Here is an 18,846-nt window from a genome sequence, read left to right as displayed (position 1 = left end):
GTGGATAGATGTTCAATGAATCTCTGCTTAAGATGCAAATGCTAGTTTTCTTTTCCATGTGTGACCAGAAAAAAAAATAAAAGATATTCTGTGTTGGATTAAGCTACTAATGATTTTCTGAGCCATAGAGCCAAAATTCTGCTTATGGAACCATAAGTGACATTGGACAATAGTCAGGTATTTGTGTTTGGAGAAGGGGGAAATCTTTTGACCTAAACCTTGAAATAACATATTGGTTCGACTGTTCATTTTCAAAGATACAGTTTTCTCATAAGTATACCCTAGCATCTCTTTAGTTTTAGACACATACAAATAATTTGAAATGCACTCACACCCCATAAAACATACTTTCTATTTTTGTGTACATTTTTGATCAATAAATTCTGTATCTTTTTATACACAGACCCTGTCTCTTTTATATTGATATCAAAATACTGAGGGAGGCTTTTTCATATTGCCTCCAATTTTTTATTGCAGCTGTAGAGTCTCATTACAAGAGGCCTACAGTCTGTTACATCAATGCAGCCTGCTAGAAGACACACTCCTGTGGTCAGATCATTAAAGGGACTTTAATCCTTTAGAACAATTTTTCAATACTGTTTACACTAGGGACTTCCTTGTACAAATCCTCTTTACACAAGACAGGAATAACATTGGAAGAAACTATTTGTCTCTGATCTCTGCAAAGAAGGAGAGCAAACCAGAGTCCTCAGGGGGTTTTCCATCGCTTAAACTTACCAGGAGGGGATTAATCAAAGATATCTAGTCTGCCTGATGTACCATCAGCTGCAAAGCTGCAATCTTATTGATCAAGGTACAGTAGAACAACAGACTCATAGCAGCTGCAGGGTTGGAATAAAAGCACTGAGATGTATAATATAGATTATGGGGCAGCATCCATACTAAGGGTGAGTGGAGCTGTCCTTGATATTCTACGAAAAGGTTGCCATCACATTTGTAATGGATCTTTACAGAAAACTCAGAGTTTCTGAAGCAGGCACAGTTCCAGATTTTTTACAGGAATCCCAATCCATGGAGACTCATATCCCTCCAGGTAGAAAACCTGGCCAAGTGAAAGCCCCTTACATACTCCTTCTTCCATTTCTTATGCTTAATGGGTATAAATGCTCCAAGAGTTCTTTGTATCTGTTTTCTGGATTGTTATATACAATTCACTCCGATATGACTTGATTACTAATTTACTTGACTTTGAGTTGGCTATATTGATTGCAGCCATTTTTTCTCTACTCTTTTGATTGCTGTTTAATTCTTCCACGCTAAATTAACTTAAGAAACACCTTTCCCCTCACATTATGATATGTAATAGTAAGATTTGAACCCTTTCCACTCACCAAATTGGAGATGAATTTATCAGCAAGAATTTCTACAACTGCTGGGTGAAGTGCCTATGAGGTACCAAAATGTAAATTCTTACATGGCTTGACCATGTTTTGTACACATTGGTAGGAGACTGCATAGTGCAGTAGACAGAATTTTTACCCTTGACATGGGAACACCTGAGCTCCAATTCCAGTACAGATACCAAGTCAAGCAATCTGAAGTTCTCTGGTGAATATTCTTATCTGTAGAATGTGGATTACTTAAAGCACTTATCTGTCAGAACTGTTGTGGGGATCAAATTGTATACTATATGTAAAATGCTTTGTAATTCTTAAATTGTCCTATAAATTTCACCTATTCTTATGTATACTGATGTAATTCTCATTCTTTGTTACTGGGGAAATACTTCTGATACAAGTTGCTACTCTGCTTTTAATCATCAATATTTGCTGTCCTGAGGGGTATTTGACAGATAACACAACTGCTTTTGTAATGGAATCAAAGTAGTGAGCTCTGCATTTACCTTCTTTGGGCTTTTACCCAAAAGTTGGACCTTTCTGTACAACCCTTCTGGGCTCACTGAAAGCATTTTTGTAACAATTCCACAAGTATAGAGTACGATGGGGATAATATGTACCTTATTTTGTTCCTGCAGGATCTTGATGTCTCCTGCTAGTTTTTTCTTTTAGAATTTTCTACAGAATTTAGCTTGAATATTGTTTTATGTTGTAACATCTATTAAATACATTTTTAATATTAATGTTCAGGTGACTGGCTATGGGCAACAGTTATGTTGGCCATAATCATCCAATCCTAGTACAATTTATTGAATAAGTTTTCAAAGATATTTTGAGGTCTCTATTTGTTCTATGAAGATCAACTAGCTATTAATTTATGAGAGATAAACTTCTGCATAATTATATCAAGTAGGTCATATATTGCTAGGAAGTCAATAAGTAGACTCACTCTTTTTTTATTGTTCAGAGACATTTATTATAATTAAATGAAAATGTGTACATCCCACTCTTGAAAACAGCAGTTAGCTGGTGTGGTCATTTAATACCAGGTCCCCGGCGCAAACTGATGCACAATTCTCCTCTGTGAAATCTGAGGTTTGACAGATTCGAGTGGGCAATTTCCCCGCTTCTCAAACTGTGGGGTCAATTTAGAAACCATGAAAAGGGTTTGTGTCAATGGTTGCTATGTGCTGAGGTCTGAATGGTGATCCCCAAGGGACACCAACAGGCAAATGAGCCCTCAGACACTGAACTTGACCTGCTGACTTCCCTTCCTCCCACCTTGGTACCTGGGAATGAAATATTTGGTCATGAAAAGGCTCCTCTCTGGGTCCCAAAGGCATTGGGAAAAATTAAATTCTGCCCTTGGTAGAGATCACTTTTCTATAGTGTCTCCATAGAAGCAATATAGATTTTTAAAACTAGCACCCCATCCCAGTGAGAAAGAAGACATAGACCCAGCCTCCCCCCATAAGCCAGGAATACACACATGGGTACAAACATGCATACGTGCATGCACCAGATTTAACACTATAATGGGACAAAAGCCAGCATGTGTACCCTCAGCACGTAATACTACACTAGGCAAAGGAGCTGAAAGATGATCACAGATTTCACTTTTACGAATACTTTGGCCCAAAGGGGAAGAAGACCCCAAAATGGCTTCTCTACTTGATGGAGAAAGCCAAGGCCCACACCCTGTCCTACTGACCCCAGAGATAAAAGGCCAAGGGCCACGACATCTCCCCATACCTTGACTGAAGAGCAGGGGTAAACACTGCATGTGGCTTTTAAGCCCCTCTGACACTAAGTGCCAAGCTCTTACCACCAGGAAGACATTTCTGCTTTCTTATGTGTTACTTCTCTCTAGTGTCTGGGTCCAGGGGTTCAACATTTTTTTATTTGAAAGAAAGACAAAAACAGGGAAAAAAGCTGACATGAGCAGAGCCCCCCTCCACCCCCCACCCCAAACAAGGAATTGAGGGAATTGGGAGCCACTCCAAGGGTTCTGCGTCCCACACGCTCCAATGACTGCCTGACCCAGGGACAAGTCTGGGTGCAGCTGGTTTCCAAGTTACATGCTACATCTCCACCCACGCCTCACACACACTCAATCACAGAGGAGGCCTGACCCATGGCTGGTGGCATTCCCAGCCTCACTCCTCCCCGCAGATCTGCAGGCATCCTGCTCCCCTGCCCCCAGGCCTCCCCAAGTCACCCGGACAAATAAACTGGCGCAGAAAAGGCTACATTCATTTCCAAACTGGACACAGTTATCATGGAGTGTGAGGTGGCTCCCCGGCCCCATCAAGGGGGAGGAGTCCTGGGGAGGTCCGCATCCAGATACGTACCCCCAGGAGAACTGGTGATGAGGGCAATGGTGAGAGAAGCTAGTCGGCCTCTCAGGGAGCACATCACAAAGATCACGTGTTTTCAATATGAAATATGTATAAGCGATGAAGTCCAATCCCAGCAACCCTCAGGTCCAGTCTCCATACACAGAGGGTGAAGTGAAGCTTCAGTCCCTCCTGTGCCACGGCCAACACATACTTGGTTTTACTTCAGAATGATATGGAACCCTTGACCATTTTCCGCTTTTATGGTGGCGAAAAAGAAGCAGCTCTCATCCGGAAAATTCTGAACCACTTGATCACTCAGGAGAATGTGAATCCCGGTGGGACCCCGCCGGAAAACGTGGTGGATCTGGTGCAAAGGAACATTGAAGGTGCAGGCCAACTTCTGCATCACTTCGGAGGCTGTCACCTCTTCCAGGCAGATCGCATGATAAATATATATTGCACCATCGCCATGATCTCCTTGGCCTCCATCTGCTGGGTTTTCGGGCAGGATGACCTGGGGCTGCTCCTGGCAGACATACATGGTGAGACGAGGCCTGATGGCTCTTGCTTTCAGTATGTTGTCCAGCCGGATGCCATCAGCCGCGCCGCAGATTTGTATGAGGTCATCTCTGGTCAACTTTAACAAATCGGCACCTGCGAAATTGACGAAGAGTCTCCCATAGGAGGCGAACCTGTTCCTCAGCAGCCACTGCTGGGTCTCCTGGATGGTGGCAGATGGGTGCAGCAGTTCATTGGAGATCTGGACAATCCCTTCTCCTGGATGGTTGGAGGAGGTGGCAGTGCTCTCAGGGGCACTATGGGTGCTGTGCTGAGAAGTGGAGGCAGTGGGAGCAGGTGCAGGGTTGTCACTGCTGTAGGCTGCGCTAGTGACAGGCCATGGGGAACACTCACTGAGGATGGTGGTGTCATACGAGGGCTGGTACTTTTCCTTCTCGTGGGCTGTTCTCTTCTCCATCTTTTCTCGGTCTGTTTTCTGCTTCCTGTCTGCTCCTTTAGGCTTAAAGACTTTGATCTGGCAGCTGGCTGAGTGCAGGTGATCTGCGTAGTCACCGCTATCATTCTCTTTAAAAGTGTCAATTTGAACTCGGAAAGGAACCCCCTTCTCTCCACCATGCTTCCTCAGGGTGAACTCGGTGCTGATGCAGTGGATCTGAATAAAGACAGATGTGCGTTTGGCAGGGTCCCAGAGAAACTCGACCGCATTTAACTGGTCCGTGTTGGTTCTCAAGTCAATCACTCCGACGGACACCGGGATGTCGAGATCAAGCAGCCTGTCCCCTGGGCGGTTCCACTTCCAGCCCTCCAGCTGCTGGTGCTCTGTGTACTGGAGGCGCCTGTCATGGAACACGACCCGGATGATGCTCCTCACCAGCTTCCCCGTGATCTCGGGCATATCTCCCACTTTCCGGTTGTCCAGCATCCGGATTTCGTAGGACTGCCCTTGGTTCAGGTAGGTGAGGCTCTCGTCGTGCAGTTTGACCGCGGGGGACGTCGCGGCACACAGGATGTACTGGAAGGGGGGCTGCTTGGCTTCGGCCTCCAGCGGGAGGCCGGACTCTTCCTCCTTGAAAATGGGGAGGGCCAGCACGTCGCTCATGCTGTAGGCGGCCGCACCCAGCTCCTGGCCGATGCCCGTCAGGCTGGAGTCGAAGTCCTGCACCAGGCCCGCCTCCACGGTCTCGTCCATTTTCAGCACCCAGGCCATCTTGGCGGCAGCGGAGAGTCTGCGGCAGCGGCTGCGGCAGCGGCGGCGGATCCGCGGCGGCGGGGACAGGCGGTTGGCGGCGGAGGGGGGGGGGTCCGCGGCGGGGGCGGCGAGTGAGCGCCAGGGAGGGCGGTGGCGGCGGCGGCGGGGGGTCAGAGGCTGCGGCGGCGGCTGGGGGAGGGCGGCGGCGGAGGCGGCTGCGGTGCAGGGTCGGCGGCGGCGGCGTTGGTGCGGCGGCGATGCTGCAGAGGTGGTGGCTGCGGTGATGCTGCAGAGGTGGTGGCTGCGGTGATGCTGCAGAATCGGCGGCAGCGGCGGCGATGCTGCAGAGGCGGCGGCGGCGATGGTGCACAGTCAGCGGCGGCGGCTGCGGCGATGCTGCAGAGTCAGCGGCGGCGGCGGCTGTGCTGCAGTGTCGGAGGCGGCGATGGTGCAGTGTCAGCGTCAGCCGCGGAGGCGGTGGTGCAAAGTCAGCGTCAGCCGCGGGGGTGGCTTTGGTGCAGTGTGAGCGGTACTGCGGCTGCGCGGTCAGAGGGAGCCGGGCGGGGCCGGGCCCAGGCCTCCTAAATGCGCCACCCGCTGGTGGGCCGCAGCCTCGCTCGCGCAGCCCGCCCGGCCCGGGTGGTTTGCCTCTGGCCCAGCCCCTGGCCCCGGGCCCTGTCCGGCCTGCCGCACCTACCGTGGGGGCCTGTGTAGGGCGCGGGCCTCCTCAGCCTTCAGGCCTTGCTCCCCGCCCCCGCAGCCGTCACATAGACACTGACGCAGCTTCCGGTTCCGCCTCTGCTCGCCACAGTCCATTTTTTTTTTTGCAACCTGTAATGACATTTGTCAGATTTGTCATTTCCTTGCCTTATGGACATGGATAATCCCACGTTATTTGGAGGAACCGACTTGGTTCTGAATTGCCATAATAAATACTTCTGCTTATGCATGTCCCAGCCATTTTAAATAACTTTTAAAACATTATTGCTTGATTTCAAGCAGATGCCCCATGAAGGAATGCTTTATTTTCTTTGCTCTTAGCTCTTTTATAGGATCTCTTTGGGGATGAGCCATTTTCACATTCAATAAACATGGTCTAAATGGTCTGTTTACAGTTTTTGGAAGGGAGAGATGCTCGTTCCGAGTATTTTTTCCTATTTCTGCTTGGAGGACGTGTAGTCCCTTTCTTCCTTTTCGCGGAGTCCATGTGGATCCTCCCCTGGGCAGTTCAGAGTGGCCGGCCTGCTACTTCCCCAGCGCTGCTGGGGTGTGGGCCTAGACACTTGGCACATCCGTGAGGATCGCTTTATGGTTCAGGAACTTATGAGATGAGCGTTGAGCAGGACTAGTATGCGAATCAGTCTAGTTAAATTAAGTGTCCGCCAAGTTCTGATTTCGTGATATCAGTAAAGCTTTCTTTTTGCTGCTGCTACCATGTTCTCAACATTTTTCATGGATTTTTAAATAGAAAATATCCAACTGGTTCAATTAAACAAAAATCGGGTGCTTCTTTTCAGTATATTATTGGTTAAGTCTATGTAGAGGGTGTCCATGGGACATCTGTTAATTCCCCTTGAATCTGTATAAATAGAAGCCATTTTTGGTTGCGTTTCACAGATCCAGTGACATAAATCTGCTGTCAGTCTTTTTTTTTGTAGAAAAAATGAGACTTAGGTGTTCTCAAAGTATTTATTCATATATTTCGCCAACTTATCATTTTCCTGAAGAACAATTACAAGCATCTTCTTTGTGATATCTCTTTCCATAGCTGCCTTGAGGTGGTAAACCAAGTATTTCATTAATATTTTTTTTTCTAATTTGGACTTCTTCATGATCCGTTGCCATCTGCTTTACTGTACAAAAAGTATATGTCCCGTGATGGAAATTGTTCTAGATGTACTGTCAAAAGTTTAACTTCAGGGGTCTGGGGTCATCTCCAGTCATCCTGATGAGTATCTATCTGGTCACTGGGTTCAGATGGCTCTGGAGGAGAAGTGAGGCTGGTGACCTGCACAGCCCTCTCTCACTCAAAACAAAGTCAAGTGCAAGTCATGTCATCATTTCTCTGATGGCATGGTCTTCTTTGGCAATGAAGGATGAATACACAATCCATGTTCATTAAGCGATAAACTTTGATTTAAAAGTTATAGTTATATTCAGGAGTGATGACTGTGAGTTTAAAAATAGACAGAACTATAGTGAAATTAAGTTCTTATCTTATAAGTTAAATTAGGTAAATTTTAACATAAAATTTATGTAAAATTTTCTTGACATTATTGGACTGGGGTATATTTTGTAGAGAGAATAATTTTCCACACGAGCGTCAAATACTCCAGCATTTTTAATGGAATTGAAACTAATATATACTGAGCCAAGAGCATAGATCTGAATCACGTACTATGGCATTTTTGGATAGCATGTTTAAAAATCACAAAATCAAAGGACAGTTGTTTAGTACACTTCTAGAATTTTCTATGCACACTGTTTGGGTGTCCTGTCATATTTTTATTATATTTGCATATCTTTGAGTCATACAATTTGTGAATTCTTTGTATAAAGTACGTGATACTTTACACATACTTGTTCCATATTTAGAGGTGACCCTCTCATCATTTGACAACAAATATTTCGTGTTTTCTGTTACAAACTCTGGAATCAGATATGTCTGAGAAGAAGATGCTAAAGGACTTTGCCTCTAATTCATAAATCTCAGTGAAGTGTTTGGACTAATAAGTGGTCATTTTTACCCATTCCTCCTGCTTCCAAGTTTTTCAAAGAAGCCACAGGTTTACTCATCTGCCTTCATGCAACTGTTCTGTTGTTCATTATCTTAATTATATAAAAAATTATCTCTTTCTTATTTGACCCCATTTGCATTTTTGTTGTATTAGACTTCTTGCAACTTTAGTGACCAGAGCAACAAGAAACTCCTTATGTTCACATTAAATTTCGTATATATGTATATATGTATACACATATACTTACATATATATTTGTGTGTATATATGTGCATATGTGTATATATGATGTGTGTATATATACATCTATGTAAAATGACAAACATTTATTAAAGATTCACTGTGTGTCAGTCTCTGTGCACAAAAATCAAAGAAAAATGGTACCAGCCACCAAAAAAGCTTACACTATAATGGGAGTGAAAACATATACATATGTAAGGAAACATATGAAAACATTCTACATAAACAAAACAGGTTTAGGAGAGAGTAGCAGTTGTGAAGAGTAATAAAGACTTAATAAACATGGAAGTTGAGCTGATTCTTTAAATTGTGAATTCTAAGAGGTAGAAGCAAGAAGGGTCTGAATTCCAGGAATGAGGGATCATGTGTACAACAGTATAATGCACAGTTATAAGAGTTTTAGTGTGTAGAGAAAATAGTTTTTCATGTGAGGTCAAATGATCTGGAGCACTTTAGGAGGTGACTCAGCCTGAATTGTCACATCTATAAAAGGAAGAAATATGTAAGAAGACTTGAAAAGTAGGAAAAGATCATATTGTGAAGAATTAAATCCCCAAAGGAGGAATTTATATTTTATTCTTTATTTTTAAATGTTTATTTATTTTTAGTTTTCACCATTCATTTCCAGAAAATTTTGAGTTCCAAATTTTCTCTCCAAGTCTCCCCTCCCCCTACCCCAAAATGCCTTTCATTCTTATTATCCCTTCCCCCAATCTGCCCTCTCTTCTATCACACCCCTCCCTTCCCTTATCCCCATCTTCTTTTTTATATTATTGGGCAAGATAAAGTTCTATACCCCATTACCTGTATTTCTTATTTCCCAGTTGTATGCAAAAACAATTCTCAACATTCGTTCCTAAAACTTTGAGTTCCAACTTCTCTCCCTTCCTCCCTCTCCACCCATCCCCACTGAGAAGACTAGCAATTCAATAAGCTATATATGTGTAATTTTGCAAATGACTTTCGTAATAGTCATGTTGTGTAATACTAGCTATATTTCCCTCCATCCTATCCTGCCCCCCATTTCTTCTATTCACTCTTTTGACCTTGTCCCTCCCCAAAAATGTTTGCTTCTAATTGCTCCCTCCTTCCATTTGCCCTCCCTTCTATCATCACCCCCACACCTCACTTATCCCTTTCTCCCCTATTTTCCTGTAGTGTAAGATAGATTTTCATACCAAATTGAGTGTGCATGTTATTTCTTATTTAAGCCAAATGTGATGAGAGTAAACTTCACTTTTCTTCTCTCACCTCACCCCTTTTCCCCTCCTTTGAAGAAGCTTTTTTTTGCCTCTTTTATGAGATAATTTACCCCATTCAATTCCTCCCTTTCTCCTCCCAATATATTCCTCTCTTACCCCTTAATTTTATTTTTTTAGATATCATCCCTTCCTATTCAACTCACCTTGTGCACTCTATGTGTGTGTGCATGTGTGTGTGTGTGTGTGTGTGTGTGTGTATGTGTGTATGTAATCCCACCAACTACCCAGATAGTGAAAAAAGTTTCAAGTTACAAATATTGTCTTTCCATGTAGGAATGTAAAGAGTTCAACCTTAGTTGAAGTTCAACCTTGTGATTTCTCTTTCCTTTTAAACTTTTCATGCTTCTCTTGATTCTTGTGTTTGAAAGTCATATTTTCTATTCAGCTCTGGTCTTTTCATCAAGAATGCTTGAAAGTCCTCTATTTTTTCCCCTGAAGTATACTCAGTTTTGCTGGGTAGGTGATTCTTGGTTTTAATCCTAGTTCCTTTGACTTCTGGAATATCATATTCCATGCCCTTTGATCCCTTAATATAGAAGCTGCTAGATCTTGTCTTATCTTGATTATATTTCCACAGTACTTGAATTGTTTATTTCTACCCACTTGCAATACTTTCTCCTTGATCTGGGAACTCTGGAATTTGACTGTAGATTCCTAGGAGTTTCCGTTTTTGGATCTCTTTCAGGAGGTGATTGGTGGAGTCTTTCAATATTTATTTGCTCTGTGTGTGTGTGTGTGTGTGTGTGTGTGTGTGTGTGATCCCTCCAACTACCCAAATACTGAGAAAAGTTTCAAGAGTTACAAATATTATCTTTCTATGTAGGAATGTACACAGTTTGGTCTGGAAGCTACCAAGCTTTTCTGCCCAGGATCTGCAAGTAAAATTCTCTTTCTAGAGCCTCCACCAGGTCCATCATGCCAGCCAGCCCTCTTCCTCACCCTAAGGCTGCCACTCAGGACTGAGACCCAGATCATTGTCTCAATTCCCTTAGGGGCCTTAGGCTGAGGGCTCCAAAAATGGATGCTGGGGCTAGGGTAGGACCCTGCTCCCTTCTCACACAAGTGTAAAAGCTTTCTCACTGCCCTTTGAAGCTGTCCCTGGAATTTGTGGGTTTAGAGATCTGAGAGCCCCAGCTGCTGCCAGGGACTCCACTCCCTAGACCTGTTCTCTTCCTGTTCCTACCAGTGCCTTGCAGCCAAGACTGGGCTGCGCTCCGCATGATAGACCTTTCTTTTCAGACTTCCAGGCTGCCTTAGGCTGGAAATCTCTTTCACTGTGTTGTTTTGTGGCTTCTACTGCTCTAGAATTTGTTTAGAGTCATTTTTTAAAGGTATTTTATGGATTGTGGAGGAAGAGTTAGAGTTAGGTATGTCTTTCTACTCTGCCATCTTGGCTCTGCCCCCCCTTTATATTTTATTCTAGAAGAAATACTGAGCAATTGAAATTTAAGGAGAAAAGGGACATGGTCCGACTTGAACTTTAGGGGGAAAATAACTCATTCTGGAAGTTTTGTGTAGGGTGGCATGTGATTTGAAAAGAGGGAAATGAAGTAGCAGGATGAATTAGAAGACTATTATCATAGTCCAGGTGAGAGGTCATGAGGACCTCAACTAGGGTGGTGGCTGTGTTCATGCAACAGTGGAGAAAGATGAAGAAGTTATGGAGGCAGAAACATTAAGATTTTGTCATTTTATTGTTATTTCATTTGTTTTCAGTGTTCTACAATCATTTCCATATAACTTAGATTTTTCACCTACCTCCCCACTCCCTCCCTGAGACGGCATACAGTTTTGCATAGGTTCTACACATACATTTCTACTAAGTACATTTTCACCTTAGTCATGTTGCATAGGAGAATTAAAATATGGGAGAAATCATAAAACAAACCAAAACATAATACAAAGAAAATGATCTGCTTCATTCTGTGATCGAATTCCACAGTTCTTTCTCTGGATGTGGAAGGCTTTTTGCCTTAAGAGACCATTGGGAATTATTTAAGTCTTTGCATTGGGAATTATCTAAGTCTTCAAGAAAAATTCTTTGCACACTGTGGTTGCTACTGTGTACAAAGTTCTCCTGGTTCTGCCCCTTTTGCTCAGCATCAGTTCATGTAAGTCCTTCCAGGCCTCTCTGAAGTCTTCTTGTTCATCATTTCTTATTAGCACAATAGCATTCCATTACATTCATATACCACAACTTGTTCAGTCATTCCCCAATTGATGGGCATCCCCTTGACTTCCAGTTTTTGGCCAACACAAAGAGAGCTGCTATAAATATTTTTGTACACATGGGACCCTTTCCCATTTTTATGATCCCTTGGGGATACAGTCCCAGAAGTGATGTAGCTGAGTCAAAGGGTATGCCTCCTGTGCTACGAGACTGTTTGCCCCTTCTGGTGATCCCACTGTTCCAGGATTTTTCTGGGGAAATATTTTATGGTTCTTTCAACGTCAATAAGGGGAGGGGGACAGAGCATCTACAGATCATGCTGCCATTTTGGCTCCTGGAAGTTCAAATAGGTGACTTACAGATGTTTAATCTGCAGGCTGATAGTCTCAGGAGCAGCTGCTACAGATACCTGGGACTCACTTTCTTGGTTCTGCTGGTCTTCCATGCTAGGCTGATATGCTTGCGATTCTGCTATGTAGGTGCTCCCTCAGACCTCCTGGGGCTTCCTGCTCGACCCTGCTGCAGCAGATGCACTGGTACAACTTGTACGCTGTGTGCTGTATGCTCATCCACCTGCGTGGAACAGAGCCTTACAATCGACCTTCCAGTCTGGCCTGGGCTGTGAATCTGCCACAGTCTCTCTCTTATCGCATTCTGCCCCTCCAAAATTTGGTCAGGTTCTCTTTTTGAGGTATCTGAAGGAGTCTGTCTAAGAGCTTCGGTGAGTAGTTGCTCTTACTCCCCCATCTTGGTTCCTGTTCAGATTTTGTCATTTTTGAATATATGTTGTTCAGTTATGGGCCCATGTTGTTCATTTCAATGCAGATTCTGTCCAGTCAGATGTATTTCATAGACTGAGCATTAAGCATTTCTCATTCACCTTTTTTCCCTCACTGTGGGAATTGTTAGGCTAAAGTTTGTAGTAGTAATATATCTCATTTAGAGTTTTTTATCTCTTTAGAGTTTTGGGGCTTGGTGCAGTATATCTCCTGCACCAGATCTGGGTACCTATAATATCTAAAAGGATACCATGGTTTATTTGAGTTAAATGTGACATAACCCATTCTCCTGTCTCAAATCTCTCTTCCTTTTGGTAATTAGATATTTGTCCACTAAATTTCGTTTTGTTTTTTATGCTTATTAAGTTTTCTTATATGATGTGAAAATTTTTATGGGAAGTACCTTATTATATGAGAGTGCCTGAAATCTAAATTTTGCTCTGTTGAATCAAATGTGTTTTTGAAAAATAATTTTAAAAATGCTTAAGGCTTTTTAATCTTTTGTATCATTCAGTAGATTTTGTGAATATAAAGATGTGATTTGCTTGATTATCATTTTCAAAAGGCCAGTTCTATCATTGTCAAGTTTAATCAAGGATACCTTTGATATTTGCTATAGATAATTCTGATAAAGATTTTATAGAAATGAGAGGACTCATTGTTGTGTAGTTATTGAAGTCTTCTATATCACCTTTTTGGGGTTACTTATACCAATAATTTTTCACTATGCATTTAATGTGTTCTACATTTTCATCTTGAGAATTGATTTATTCATGCCTTCAAAACTGTGTTACTTATGATATAGATTTCCTCCATATACATCTGCTTTGTCCTTATTTTTTAAATCCTTAATTAATGCTATTTTCATATCCCTAAATAGTTCATGAACAATAGAATTTAAAGAGTATATACATTATCTTCATGTTATAGATGTAGAAACTGAAGATCAGAGAAGATATGATTTTTATCAAGTCACAAATCTAGGAAGTCCTAGAGCCAGGAATCATTTAATTCCAAGTCTAGTGCTCCATCTTTTTACTACCATGTCTCACTGAACTGTTGTTTTGAGTTTGTTTGTAGCAGATTTTAAATTTAGTGGGATCACATAGTATATTAATCTCTTGAGAATTCATTTCTCATCCTTTCTTGTCATGTATTAATTGAGTAATTAAGTAATTACTGTAATCATGGAAATAGAGTGTAAGCTCTTGCTTTTGCATTTTTACTTCTAGCAAGCCACCAGAGGCTAGTCATTGGAAAATAGGAGGCATTTAATCAATGGTTCTTTTTCTGTTAATTGATTGCTTTTTGAAGTGAAACAAGAGATGGAGGAAAGATTCATACTTCTCAACAAGTAAAATTAAGTAATATAATTACTAATTAAACTGAGCAGGCATTTGTCATAGGAGAGATTACACTTGATGATAAAGCTCAAATTATCTCAGGGGAATCATGACCAACCCTTTAGACAAAAACATTCAAAGAGAAAGTCTCAGGGATGTAATAAAGAGAAGAGACACTCTCTGACTTGGACCTAAAGGTAAGGATGAAATAACACCTTGGAATTTTTCCATCGTCAAGTTCAAGAACAGTGTGGACATTAGCTGTTCACTAATGCACACTTTTGAAAACCCATTTCCTCCCACAGTTTTCTGGAACCTACTAATTTTTCTCATTCAGTGTACTCAGGGTATAAACCAGGGCCATTCAGATCAGGTCTACTGTTCTGTGCAGCATGTTTTAAACATTAAAAAGTAAACACAACTCAAACATACAGTTTCTTCAAAAGCAGTATCCAGATCTCTGCCTAGTGACTTTCACCTGTGCTCACAGTGTTCTGCACAGTCCTTTAGCAGCTCCTATGAAAGACAGAAATCAGTTCTTAAGAGGTGCAAACACAGGCACATTTAGAAATAAGAGATAACAACACACACACAGAGACATGCATACACACATACGTGTACTGTGGAAACACAACTAATTGGAAAATGAAGAGAAGTAGTTCAGGCAAATCTGTGGGCCTGCAATTTCCACTGAACTGTTTCTTTTCCTAGGCAGCAATTTGGGGATAATGAATTCATATTTGAAATTGCAGAACCTTATTTTGGGGGTGTGTACTCTTTAAAAAGCTGCTTAAGGCAGGGGGAGGATATAAAATGAAATGTTCATCTTAGAGGTTCTGATGTGAATGCAATTACTGTACATACACTGTAAGGAGCAAACAAATCAAGAAATGGTGTGAAAGCTCTACATACATCCTGATCGACAAGAATGATTACAGTGAGATGAAAACTATTTTGATTGGAGCCATTGTTTAGTTCTTAAGAGTCTGATGAAGCCCAAGACAGTATGAGCATACCAACCCATTTGAGCTCTGAACAAAATAGCTCTTTAGACAGAGTTCTGTTCCCAGTGACAGTTCATGTATATGATAAGCAAATTAGTGATCCACTATGGTGCTCCATCAAAATCTTGGTGCTTGTTAATTAATGATGTATGGGACTGGTGGCTGAATGACAATCAGATAATTGGGAACTATAGGAAAGACGTCACAGTGAGAGAAGTTGTATAGGGGATAGATAACTAGCCTTGGAATTTGCAAGAAATGGATTTAATTCTTATTTCTTGAAGATGATAGCTGTTTGATCATAGTAAAAAATTTTTTAATGCTCTAAGTAGCCCCCTAACTACTATAATGTACAAAGATACTACGCATCTTCATTTCTTCTTTTTCCTTTTTTTAAAAAATTTATTTAACTTTTAACATTCATTTTCACAAAATTTTGGGTTCCAAATTTTCTCCCCATTTGTCCCCTCCCTGCACCCCAAAACACCGAGCATTCCAATTGCCCCAATCACCAATCGGCCCTCTCTTCTATCATCCCTCCCTTCCCTTGTCCCCATCTTCTCTTTTGTCCTGTAGTGCCAGATAACTTTCTATACCCCTTTACCTGTATTTCTTATTTCCTAGTAGCAAGAACAGTACTCAACAGTTGTTCCTAAAACTTTGAGTTCCAACTTCTCTTCATCCCTTCCTCCCCACCCATTCCCTTTGGAAGGCAAGCAGTTCAATATAAGCCATATCTGTGTAGTTTTGCAAATGACTTCCATAATAGTTGTGTTGTATAAGACTAACTATATTTCCCTCCATCCTATCCTGCCCCCCATTGCTTCTATTCTCTCTTTTGATCCTGTCCCTCCCCGAGAGTGTTGACTTCAAATTGCTCCCTCCTCCCAATGCCCTCCCTTCCATCCTCCCCCCAACCCTGCTTTATCCCCTTCTCCCCCACTTTCCTGTATTGTAAGATAGGTTTTCATACCAAAATGAGTGTGCATTTTATTCCTTCCTTTAGTGGAATGTGATGAGAGTAAACTTCATGTTTTTTTTCTCACCTCCCTTCTTTTTCCCTCCACTAAAGTCTTTTGCTTGCCTCTTTTATGAGAGATAATTTGCCCCATTCCAGTTCTCCCTTTCTCCTCCCAACATATTTCTCTCTTACTGCTTAATTTCATTTTTTTAAGATATGATCCCATCTTATTCAATTCACTCTGTGCTCTCTGTCTCTGTGTGTGTGTGTGCGTGTGCAATCCTACCCACTACCCAGATACTGAAAAGTTTTAAGAGTTACAAATATTGTCTTTCCATGTAGGAATGTAGACAGTTCAACTTTAGTAAGTCCCTTATGACTTCTCTTTGCTGTTTACCTTTTCATGCTTCTCTTCATTCTTGTGTTTGAAGGTCAAATTTTCTTTTCAGCTCTGATCTTTTGATCAAGAATGCTTGAAAGTACTCTATTTCATTGAAAGACCATTTTTTCCTCTGAAGTATTATACTCAGTTTTGCTGGTTCTTTGCTGATTCTTGGTTTTAGTCCTAATTTCTTTGACTTCTGGAATATCCTATTCCATGCCCTTCGATCCCTTAATGTAGAAGCTGCTAGATCTTGTGTTATCCTGATTGTATTTCCACAATACTTGAATTGTTTTTTTCTAGCTGCTTGCAATATTTTCTCCTTGACCAGGGAACTCTGGAATTTGGCCACAATCCTTTTTGGATCTCTTTCAGGCAGTGATCTGTGGATTCCTTGAATACTTATTTTGCCCTCTGGTTCTAGAATCTCAGGGCAGTTTTCCTTGATAATTTCATGAAAGATGATATCTAGGCTCTTTTTTTGATGATGGCTTTCAGGTAGTCCCATAATTTTTAAATTGTCTCTCCTGGATCTATTTTCCAGGTCAGTTGTTTTTCCAATGATATTTCACATTCTCTTCCATTTTTTCATTCTTTTGGTTTTGTTTTGTGATTTCTTGGTTTCTCATAAAGTCATTAGCCTCCATCTGTTCTATTCTAATTTTGAAAGAACTATTTTCTTCAGTGAGCTTTTGAACCTCCTTTTCCATTTGGTTAATTCTGCTTTTAAAAGCATTCTTCTCCTCATTGGCTTTTTGAACCTCTTTTGCCAATTGAGTTAACTTATTTTTCAAGGTATTATTTTCTGCAGCATTTTTTGGGGTCTCCTTTAGCAAGGTGTTGACCTGCTTTTCATGCTTTTCTTTCATCTCTCTCTCATTTCTCTTCCCAGTTTTTCCTCCACCTCTCTTACTTGATTTTCAAAATCCTTTTTGAGCTGTTCCATGACCTGAGCCCATGGTATATTTATTTTGGATGTGTGGGATAAAGAAGCTTTGACTTCTGTCTCTTTCCCTGATGGTAAGCATTGTTCTTCCTCATCAGAAAGGAAGGGAGGAATTATCTGTTCACCAGGAAATTAACCTTCTATAGTCTTATTTTTTTTCCTTTTCTGGGCATTTTCCCAGCTAGTGACTTGACTTCTGAGTATTCTCTTCACACCCACTTCACCTCCAGATCAGCCCAGCCAGTGCTTGGGGTCTGAGATTCAAATGCTGTTTCGCAGCCTCAGGGCTTTTGGCAGGGGCGGGGCTGCTATTCAGTGTGAGATTAAGTTCAGGTGCTCAGTTAGGGGCAGGGCGATGCTGCACAGGGCTCAGTTCCCTCAGGGGGTTTATGCAGAGACCTTCAACAATGGATCCAGGCTCCTGCCTGTTTGGGGATCCCCTGTCTGCTGCCGCCCCCGCTGCTGCCTCCTGAGGGGGCCTGAGTTATGGAGACACCCTGCTCCCCTCTCGACCAGCCAAAGAGACCCTCTCACTGACCCTTGTCACCTGTGGGTGGAGGGAACTGCACGACTGCTGGAGATTCTGTCCCTGAGGCCTGCTCAGACCTGCTCCTCTTGGTGCGCGTGGTCAAGGCAGGGCTGGGCTCTGCTGCAGGGCTGGGCTCTGCTCTAGGTCTGGTGCGCGACGGACCTTTCACATCAGGTTTTCAGGGCTCTCTGGAACAGAAATCTCCTTTGCTCCGTTGTTCTGTGGCTTCTAGTGCTCCAGAATTTGTTGGGAGTTCTTCTTTATAGATATTTTATGGGCTGTGGGTTCAGAGCTAGCATATGTGTGTCTTTCTACTTCGCCATCTTACCTCTTCCCCCCAGATTTGCATCTTCATTTCAAGGCAGTTTTTACACTGGAAGTTTGTTATGCAGGTAAAGTCTCAGATCTGGAGTAAAATGTTGCTGCTACTGCTATAACTACTACTACTAATACTGCTAGTAGTAGTGCTACTACTACTTCAACCCCTAATAATAATGAAAACTGATAAGTGATATCCACAGATTTTATAAGGAAATGCTAAAAATTGTATCTTTGTTGTTGTTGAATCATTTCAGTTGTGTTTGACTCCTCGTAACCTCATTTGGGCTTTCCTTGACAAAGATACTGGAGGGGTTTGCCATTTCCTTGCCCAGGGTTATACTGCTAGTAAGTATCTAAGGCAGGATTTGAACTCAGGTCCTCTTGATTCCAGGACTGGCTCTCTATCAACTGCACCATGTAACTGCCCCCAAAACTGTAGTACATACTACTATACTTACAGGTATTTAGCATATACAAAAGCCATAGAAAGACATAATCACATGACCAAAATTATGTGGTGGAAACTCACTGTCCTTCATGAATTGACATATCAAATCCTCATACCACAAATATAAAGCAGAAAATATTCTAGGAACTCAAAAATTATACTACCCCAAGAATGGCATCAGAGAAGACTATTGCCTACAGATCGACAATAAACATTTGAGAATTACATTTTAATAGATGTTGTCACATCTAATAATCATAATATCTGAAGTAAATGGAGTGAATATTGCTCAAAATAGAGAAATCTAGCAAAAGAAAC

General features: G+C 42.0%; 1 long non-coding RNA gene and 1 pseudogene across 1 annotated transcript in view; one reads left to right on the top strand and one right to left on the bottom strand.

The window, feature by feature from the left end:
- The window catches only part of LOC140532915 (uncharacterized), a 172,753-nt gene that overhangs the window by 94,008 nt on the left and 59,899 nt on the right, over window positions 1-18,846 (top strand). The window lies entirely within an intron of this gene.
- LOC140532913 (upstream-binding protein 1 pseudogene) lies at window positions 2,310-5,508 on the bottom strand (annotated as a pseudogene).

Source organism: Notamacropus eugenii, chromosome 3 (assembly GCF_028372415.1).
Source record: "Notamacropus eugenii isolate mMacEug1 chromosome 3, mMacEug1.pri_v2, whole genome shotgun sequence".
NCBI lineage: Eukaryota > Metazoa > Chordata > Mammalia > Diprotodontia > Macropodidae > Notamacropus > Notamacropus eugenii.
Note: the sequence above shows the minus strand (reverse complement) of the source record. Positions and strands in the feature narration are given on the sequence as shown.